A 10,326-nucleotide genomic window follows, 5' to 3' on the forward strand; every position below is an offset into this window, starting at 1 on the left:
TTTACCAAAGACTAAAGAGAAATCCTGCAGTGTTTAAGGTTTCCATTTCAGTTTCCATCTGGTGAAGAAGGAAGTTGCTCTCAGCGTCTTCAGTGGTTGTTGGTGCAGCGCCCCCACAGGCCAGGAGGGGAACAGGTTGCTCAAAGGGTTTGGTTGTTGGACAGGAAGTGAACCACAGCTGGTAAATTCTCCAGAAGCTGTTTGGACATCAGAGCTGAAACCACTCACTGCTTTTAATTAAATTAAATTTCAAACTCTTAGAGTTTTTTCTCAGTTTTCTGATCATTTCTTCACTTCATTGCTTTTGTCCTGCAGTTCCTGCTGCAGTTTGTTGAATCTCACACTGATCTCTGATTGGTTGATCCAGGACAGTCCTGGATCGGTTCTCCTTTCTGCTTTTGATTGTAAGCAGAAAAGATTTGTTTGTTTGCTCAGGTCTGTTCCTAAAAAACCAGAACCAGAACCAGAACCAGAACCAGACTGTAACCTAGGAAAGGAAAACACAAACAATCATTTTAAACTGTTTCGTCAAAGATTTCTGAAGTCCTGACAGAACAGGTGAGGGGTTTCTTCTTGTTTGGTTGCAGCAGCAGCAGTTCTGGTTGTCTCGGTTTGTCTCTGTCCTGTTGTGTCTCCGGTCCGTCTGCTGGACTCCCGTCTGTCCCTCTGACTCAGAGCGATGACAGCTCTGAGGAGTTTGGTGCTTCTGCAGCTTCGTGATGAGCTGCAGCTTGTTTCCACAACAACCATCCGGGATCATCAGCAGCATTTCACTTCCTTCTGACACCCAGCAGCTCAACGCGTTTCATCAGGGAGGTGATGAGTTAACCAGAATTACAACAAACAGACAACAGCTGCAGGAAGTCTCTGGGTCTGAAGTCGGATCGGAACCGTCTGGAAGGAAATCTGCTCTCCATCCTCAGCTTCACATGGAGAAACTTTCTCCTGCTGGTATTTCTGCAGGTTTTTATTAGATTTATTCATTTATTGTTTTAATGCTGATGATTTCTGTGCAGTGTCTCTGGTAGAAAGTATCCCAGCCTCTGTGCTTTTCTTTTCCAGTGATGCTGCATCATTTCTGCTTCTTTGTTTAACTCTTTTTATCATCAGAACTATTATTCTCTCTCTCAGGATGTTTCTCTTCCTGGTTGGATCATTTGCTGCTTTTCCACTAACGAAGAAAAAACACAATTTCACAATTCTTGTGTTTTCACTGATAAAGAAACGTTTTAAAATCACAACTGAATCAGTTTGTTCATTCGTTCATTTTCTGTTTTCTTCATCATCGTCTGGTTGTTCATCACAAATCATGATGCAAAAAAAAAAAGTTTCTTTTGCAGATTTTTAAACTAAAAAACTCGACATTGATTGAAGAACGACTTTTACAGAACTGACAGTTTTATGGTGAATGTAATTACAGCTGCTGGTCCCTTTAACTTTGGTGTAGATTTTTCTTACTCATAGAAAGTTCTCCAGACCGAGAGCTGACACACACACACACACACACACGCACACACACACACACACACCCAGTCACTGAGGTACCACCTCACCAACGTATCATTCATTCTCAGTGTTGGACCAGAATCGTTTCAGACTAAAATGACCCAGCTGGACTTTGAAGGTGGTCAGTGAGTCCTGAATCCAGATGGATCTAAACCAGGATTTGGATCCAGCTGGACGGTTCTGATAGCAGTTCTTAGACGTTCTCTGGTTCTCATGCTTCTCCACTGATCTGTCGTCTGAATCTGTAAAAAGTTTTTCTGCTCAGATTCGGAACCAGTCCAGTAGGTTTGACCAGCGTTTATCCTTCATGTCTCTCTGCTCTCATCAATCTGCAACTTGTTGTTCTCCGTCCATTCATTGTTGGACTCTAATCTGTCACCCGGTGCTCCCTCTTCCCTCGTTCACCCGTCCTGTTCGTGCACAAGAAGAATACACTCGTCCTCCCTCCGTTTTTCTTTCCCATTCTGTTTCTTCTGCTGAGGGGTCAGCAGCAGGTCAGCCCTATTAGCCTTTTTTCACTGCCAAACAAGAACGGCTTTTATTTCATTCACAGAGGGAACAGAACCTCACAAGCCGCCACAGCGCCACTCGTACACCAGCTGGTTCTGACCCGCTTTGATCCTCTGTCATCCATCTGATCTTTCCATGTAGGTTGAAGCTCACAGGGCCACCAGAGAAGAAGAACCAATTAGATCTTAGTGGAGGTCAGAGGTCAACTGAACAGTTTACAGTTTAAAAAGTAGCTGAAGCTCAAGACCTTCTGGTCCGGTGATCACAGGTCCAGGTTCTGTAGAGGTTTCACCTTTTATCTGTCTGGAAGAAACGCGAACGGTTCTCCTCAGATGAGACCAGAACCCTCTGGTTCTGAACAGCAGGTCCAAAAGAAACAAAAGAACCGTCAAGATTTTCCTGGTTAAACCGACTCCTTGTTTCATCCAGAGGACCCGAATGGTTCTGGACCCGAATGGTTCTGGACCCGAATGGTTCTGGACCCGAATGGTTCTGGACCCGAATGGTTCTGGACCCTCTGGTTCTGGACTTTCTGGTTCTGGACCCTCTGGTTCTGGACCCTGTGGTTCTGGACCCTCTGGTTCTGGACCAGAGACTCGGTTCTTCTCTAAACCCGTTTATCTCAGCTCTTTGTCTCTCCAGGTGTTTTTGGACTCAAAGTTTCTGCCAGAACCGTTTCAGATTTCTGACGTTTACATGGAAACGTCCTTCAGCCCGTCTGGACCCGGGACAGTTCTGCCGTGTTGCACTCCGGTCCTGGTTGTGTTCCCACCGAGCAGAGCGCCGGGTCAGGCAGAACCTCGTTGTCCCGTCCGGCTCGTTAGGACAGAGGGAGGTCAGCTGGACGGGAATGTAGTCAGAGTGTTCCTCTGGCTGGCCGGCGGTCCGAGACCTCAGGACGCCGATTCATTTACCTTTAACCACATCGACCCAAAGAAACTGGCAGTTCTGATCTGGACTCACGTCCTTCATGGAGTCTCACCGGCTTCCGGTCACTTCAGCTGGAGAAATGTTTTCTGATTCCAGCAGCAGAGTCTCCCTCCGGTCAGCAGTCTGGGTTTTGCACAGGCAGCATTGAAGTTTAATTCTTAACTTTTTTTGATCTACAGAGAACAGAAACGACCAAAAGTCATGTTAGCATGATGCTAAATCAACCGACTGTTTGTTGACTGTGTTTAAGCTTCCAGTCGTGGTGGAGAAGATTCTCTAGAACTGAAGTTTCCCTGAAGGAACCAGGAAGGAGAAACAGCAGCAGAAGATGCTGCAGTTCATGGAGACTAAAAATCCCACTGCTCTGATGAATCTGTGGTTTCATATTTATCTCACCTTAACTCAAATAAAGAACATTACAGATAAAATCCCATTTGGTGCTGAATCTCTGGCCGGTCCAGAGAGCTTACATAACGGCCAGGCCTCAGAGATCAGGCCTGGTGCATCATGGGATGCAGCAGCTGAACGAGGACAGAGGGAGGTCAGCTGGACGGGAATGTAGTCAGAGTGTTCCTCTGGCTGGCCGGCGGTCCGAGGTCGGGAGGTCACACTCTGACTGAAACACGTCCAGGTCCAGAAAATAATGTGTTCATAAACCATCATCCTGATCAGAGGGGAATGAACCGTTCTCTTATTCTGAACCTCAAAACAGAAGGTTTTATGTTTTTACTGGATGAAAATCATGATCAGCTTAAATGATTGATTATCTGTAAATACAGACCAATTTAAAACTGACATAATTATAATAATTATAATAATTATAATAAATAAGTTGTTCAGACTCACAGTTCTACTTAAGGGTACAGAAACTTAAAAGGAAATAAATGTTATATTTTTGTTTTTTCAGATTCCTTCATGTTTTTGGGATGATATATTAATAAATATTTTAATAAATATTTATTAAAAAGCCTGGCAGGAAATCTGCAGCAGCAAAACTTTAGTTCAGAAAAACTCGACGTTCATCAGAGAAACAAAATCATTTTATCGTTTCAAACTGAATTTATGATGCAGCAGATAAAATCTGAAATGTGTTCAGTTTCTCTGAACTTTGACCCCTCTCTTCTTCTTCTCCTGGTTGTAACTCTGATCTGACAGTTGAGATCGTTTCTGCGTGGAACCAGTTGGGTTGCTGAGCTGACAGTAAACGCCTCCTGAAGCTCTGGGGGTTCAGTAAGTTTGATCTTCATGGACTGAAACTGAACCTGTGAACAAACCGTCCAGGTGGATCTGGTGTGAAACCAGTAATGAGGATTCAGAAAAGCACAGTGGAGGTTCTGTGGTCCTGTGGGCCTTGTTCTCTTCTAAAGGTCATGTGAACCTTCCTGGTTCTGCCATCAGTGACTCTTTGAATGATCATCAGGTCATAATGGGTCTGTGGGCAGAATATTTCTGAACATCAGATCAGATCAACCTGGAGAAACTCCAGCTCCTGATCGACCAGTTAACAGATTTCTGTTTTCTACCATCTGGTTTCCAGGCCAAAGTTTCCTTCTGACTTCAGTTTTAGGTGTGGATGATGCTCCAGGGTTTTAAGCCTCATCTCCTGTCAAATTACTGGAAAATCTCCAAAGAAAATCTTGCCGGCCCCCTGCTGTGTGCAGCGGCTCTGAGGGAGAATCAAGCTGTTTCCTCTGATCTGGGCCTCCGGTTGCTCAACAACCCTCTGCTTGTGAAGGTCAGTGGCTGCAGTCAGCCCCGAGTGGAGGTGGACTCTGACTAGACCGCGTCCCGCTGCCGTCATTAGGACGCAGTGAGGAGACCCAGCATAATGGGGGAGACACTTCGCCCCTAATTGCCTCAATTTGGGTGAAGCCTTGTGACAGCTAGCTGGTGAGGAAGGGCACAAACAAGGTCAATTGTCCTGCGCCTGAATGCTAAACTCATTTCTGATGTGTTTCTGATTGACCGAGTAGACACTAATGAACAAGGAAGGGTCATTATTCCAGAGTTCAGGGAGTACAGAAGCACACGGAGCCCGTTTTTCTGCTTCGGTGGGCCGAACTCAGAGGACGACATCATATCATTTCACATTACGTTACTCCAACGTCAGTCTGTGTCACTGGGAAAATGACGACTGCTTCCCATGACCTTCTGTCTCCTTGTCAGGCCTCGGTCCGAAACCAGCAGAGGAGATGTTTTCTTCACCCTGAAGCCCAGATTCATCGGTGGAAACGGTTTCCACAGATCAAAACCTTCCCTCAGGTTTCAGTCGACTGGTTGGAACAACAGGGAAGGTTTCCCTGAACCAATCAGAGCTCAGCGTGTACATGACTCCTTCTGGTACCGGCCCGGTTCTGGAGGAACTCTACGTACCACCTGGTTACTGGACAACCAGAACCAACACCAGCACATTGCAGCAGGGGTCACGACCTTTGACCCTTCGCTGCTGCTAAACTAAACTCACTTAGAGCTGCAAACGTCACATGACTTTTGAAACTTTAAATGTTTGATAAATATCTACTATAGGAGAGTTTTTATTTTTAAAGAATCTGCATTTTATTTCTATTTATTTCTATTTATTTCTATTTATTTCTAGAATTTAAAATAAAAACTGTAAAATTCACCAAACGTGAGGATGGATTTTTTTTTTTCTGTAAAAATACGTTTGACTTTCTGCCTAATAAACAGAAATAACCAAATACCAGTTCTGTAAGTATTTATGCAAATATTGTAGGAACAAACTGAACAACTTAAAAACCTGCATTTGTTATAACATCCAAATTTAAAACATGAGTTTTGTTTGTTTTTATCCAAAGAGCCACAGATTGTTCTACAATCAGTAAATACAGCAGAACTTCTGGACCTTCAGGTTCTGTTTGACTGATGCCAACATTTTTAAATTCATCTTGTTCTTTTCTTTGCATTATTTCCATAACAAACATTAAAACATTATAAACATTATATTTATAATCATTTCAGATCATTTTGTCACGAAAAGCTCAGAAAATTTTCCAAAACTTTTTTGGAACAATGTGGATGATATGAAGAAAAAGCAGAGTGGTGTGTGTGTGTGTGTGTGTGTGTGTGTGTGTGTTTGTGTGTGTTTGTGTGTGTGGGTGGGTGCGTGTGTGTGTGTGTGTGTGCGTGTGTGTGTGTGTGTGTGTGTGTGTGTGTGAAAGGAATATGAGGGTAGAAAAAATAAAATACTAATAAACTTTTCACCACAAAAACTTCTAGATTAATTTCACATATTTACAAGAATTTTTTCTAAATTTTTCCATGAAAAGTTGTAAAAATAAAAGAAAAAAATTCATACTTGTTTGATTAAATGCATAAATGTATTAAACACAAAGTGTAATTGTCCAGGCTAAAGATAAAACCTGAGAGGATTTGAGTTGTTTTTGTTTTATGTTTTATATTTAATGTTATATTTTATTCCTGAAAATGTAGAAATATTTTTCTTACAAATTTCTGACTTTATGAGGTCAGAGAACCGATTAGTCTTGATGCTGTAAATTTATGAATTTAAATATTTATATTTCTGCCTTTTCAATATTGGAGAAAATCCAAGTTTAATTTTATCAGTTGATCTAATTATAATTAAACAATAGATTTTAATTTCTGGTATTATTTATTCACGTACAACAATTATAATTTAATGACTAGTTTGATTATTTTTTATCATTTATAGATTAAATGTTTATAAACCACTTTGTTTTACACTGGATTATATTATATTATGCATAAATAATTAAATCTTATTAATGATTAATAAGTTCAATCAGACCAAACTTCTTCTTCTTCTCTAACTTTTTACATTAATTACCAAAATTATTTCTATTTGCCAAAAACCAGAAAATAATTATTATATTTTTGTGATTTAGAGAAAAAATGTGTGTAAAGTTTAATTTGGTATCAAATGTAAATGTTCAATAAAATCCAAGAAATTTAACATTTATTTACTTTACCAGCAGGCTGTTATTTTATTTTATGTTTTGTTTTGTTTTGTTTTGTTTTGTTTTGTTTTGTTTTGTTTTGTTTTGTTTTGTTTTGTGTTGTTTTGTTTTGTTTTGTTTTGTTTTGTTTTGTTTTGTTTTGTTTTGTTTTGTTTTGTTTTGTTTTGTTTTGTTTTGTTTTGTTTTGTTTTGTTTTGTTTTGTTTTGTTTTGTTTTGTTTTGTTTTGTTTTGTTTTGTTTCAGTGTTTTGGACAAATCTTCCATTAATCTTCAATAAAAATATAACTTTATTACATTTTGCGAAGGAAAAGATGATAAATGTTCCTTTTATGGTTGGTTTAAATTTATAATCATTTATAAACCTTATAAACACTGAATGTATATTTTTATTAAACAGATGTTTTCTGATCATAAACCATAAGTAAACGTTGTGATGATTTATCAGTAAATCTGCAGCTGTGAGGTCAGTGAAGACGTGATTTAATGAAGGGAAAGTTGGGTTCGTGGCGTTTTGTTCCTCGCTGCCCTTTTCCACTCTGGAACGCCACCAGTGGCACATTCAACCGCCGGAGCTGCCAGTCAATCGCCTCGTCTCGTCTGCCCTGTCACCCTGCATCATAGGGGTCAAAGGGCGCTGTGCCTCCCGGTTAATGAGCCGGTGGACACCCTACGTTCCCCCCAGCTCAGTGAACTCCCAGAATGCAGCGGGAGTTGGGGCCAAAGCAGAAAAAGCAGGAGGAAGGTAACAGCTCCGGCGATGTGCAACGTTTACGTCCGACCCCGAAAGCCGGAGGTCCACCTTCAAACACGCAGGAGTTTAGTTAGAGAAATATGCCGCCAGTTTCCCTCGGTGCTAACTGTTCACCCTTGTAATCAGATCATGCTTGCTGAGGGGTCAGGGACAAAGACATGCAAATTGTAATTAAATGTGCAGCGCTGGGCCGGAGCCCGTTTGATCGCTGAGCCCTTTCATGCCCCCTAATCACTGCTGACAGCCCCTTCCAACAGATTCTGTGACAAACTTCTCGATTCAACCGAGGAGGATTTTTGAACTTTGCTTGTTCCTGCGGCCTTGGCTCCAGGTCTGTCAAACAATCCAAATCAATGACCCAATTGACCACTGGGCCCCTTGTTGATAACCTCAATGAGCTCTATGTTGCCATTCATTGTGTCGTAGGGCTACATGCCCGCAGCATTTAATGGTAATTAAACACTCGCTGGTTCTGAGCCTGAACACAAACACTGGAGGTCCAGAATCACGGGGCGGCTCCGGGGGGATGCAGGTGCAGCGAGAGGACAGAGAGATGCTGCGACCGCGGGACTTTCCCACCAACATGGCCCCGCGCCACTGGCACACTCATTAGGTCATTACAATAACGAAGGGGGCATTTTTTTGTTTTATTAAAAAACTCATTATTCCCACAACAAAAGGCACGTACTGACCTCATTGGTGCCCCTGTTATCTGAATATGCCTTTATATAATGGAGCGTCTAATTGCAACTCGGCGCCTCGCAGCTTTCCCTCCGTCCGACCCGCCGGTTTCCGCTCTGCGAGGAGTGAAAGGAGAGCTAAAGAGGATCGGCCCTCGGGGGCCACTGACCTAATGGGAAACCGGCTTGAGCTCCTGGCGCTGCAGGAAGCTCCTCTGCAGGTGGAAACCCTCTCAGACCTTTTCACCCCGTCTGCAGCCCAAAGGGTTTTCATTGAGAAGCACAGAGGAGCTCTGAGAGAAATCCTGTTGGAAAGAGAAGAAACGTCTCATTTCATTTGAAACTGCAGCCAACAGTAGATAAACAGCAGCTTCTTTATTATGATGATGATGATGAATTTAATCACACAGAAATCCCTCATTTAAATGATTTATCAGTGACTGGATCGCCCTTAATAAAGAATCAGAATCTGTTTCTGTTTAAGAGCTTAGAGAGGTTGGGAGTTTATTTGGCCTTACAGAGGATTTATAAAGTAGAATATGGGAAGTTCCAGACATCCAGACTCTGACCTGCATGGATCTCCATCCATGTTCTCCAGCTAATCTGACTGAGTTAAACTAAACCGTCAGTTTGAAGACGTTCAAACTGCAGGAGACAAAAACAACTAGAGGAGGTTTTAGAAAGATTTGGATGTAGAAAACCAGAGATCACCTTCATCCACTTTACCACCACTCCTGTATCTGAGTTGTCTATCGCCTCACATTCCAATAAAGACCATGTTAGAAATTATTTTTAAATAAGTTGGAGTCTAAGAATGGATGGAAAATAAGTAAAAGAAATGAAGCAGATTCGAGAAAACTGTATATATCTGAAATGAAATGATTTCCGATGGAAGAAAATACAATAATTGCTGCTTATTTATTTCATTACACATCAGGAATCGTCCATCACTGAATTAGAGGTTGAACTCAGTTAGAATAACTGAAAGGAAACAGGATAGAGTGATGAGTGGAGGAGAGACTGAACTGAAAGAAGAAAGAGTTTAGTAGGAGATGAGAGATCCAGTCATCAAGATGGTTCCCAGACGTCCCACAGGACAGGAAACGGCGTGTTGACCAGCAGCCGCCTCCTCCTCCTCCTCTTCCTCCTCTTCCTCCTCCTCCTCCTCTTCCTCTTCTTCCTCCTCCTCCTCTTCCTCCTCTTCCTCCTCCTCCTCCTCTTCCTCTTCCTCCTGGTTCTCTCTCTCTCTCATCCTCACAGAGAAACTCAGACTCTCTGACCGTAACGGTCCAGCAGCAGATGAAATGGTTCCTTCAGATTCTCTGGTTTTATCTCTCAACCAGAAATGAAACTGATCAGCATCAGAGCACATCGATTTGGGGGAAAGTTACAGCAAGTCCATCAGCCTGAGACACAAACTCAGCTGCCACGTTTTGTTTCTGCAGACCTGGAACCAGAATCTGAGGTCATTCTGAAGGTCGGACTGGGATTCTGGGTTAAAACTCGGAGCCTGACTTTCGACTTGGCTTGATGTGAATAAAACTTGAACTAGACATCAGTTTGTCACCAGACTGGAAACCTGACTTGGATTAGCTTTCTGAGGATTTGAGACTTGACTGTAGGTCAAACATCTGACTTGGATTTGCCCCTCAAACACTTGATGACTTGTAATTTGTTTTGGACTAGACTCAAGAGACTTTGGCACGACTTGTTTTTAAGACTTGAAACTTCACTTGGACTTTCCTTTCAAAGCCTTCAGTGTTTTTCAGGTGAAGACCAGGATCTGAAACAGACTTGATTATCAAAGTCTTGACACTTGACTCGTCCCTGAACGAGTTCCAACCTGACCTGTTGAGAAAGACTGGAGCTGTGACTTGGGAAAATGACTCGTAAACCACCACGGCGTTGATGAGCAGATCCATCACTGACTTCATGAAGCGGTGTGAAAACATCCGCCAGGTTTCCCCTCCGCTGGGTCTTTCTGCTTCCTTAC

The sequence above is a fragment of the Gambusia affinis genome, linkage group LG13 (assembly GCF_019740435.1).
Source record: "Gambusia affinis linkage group LG13, SWU_Gaff_1.0, whole genome shotgun sequence".
Taxonomy (NCBI): domain Eukaryota; kingdom Metazoa; phylum Chordata; class Actinopteri; order Cyprinodontiformes; family Poeciliidae; genus Gambusia; species Gambusia affinis.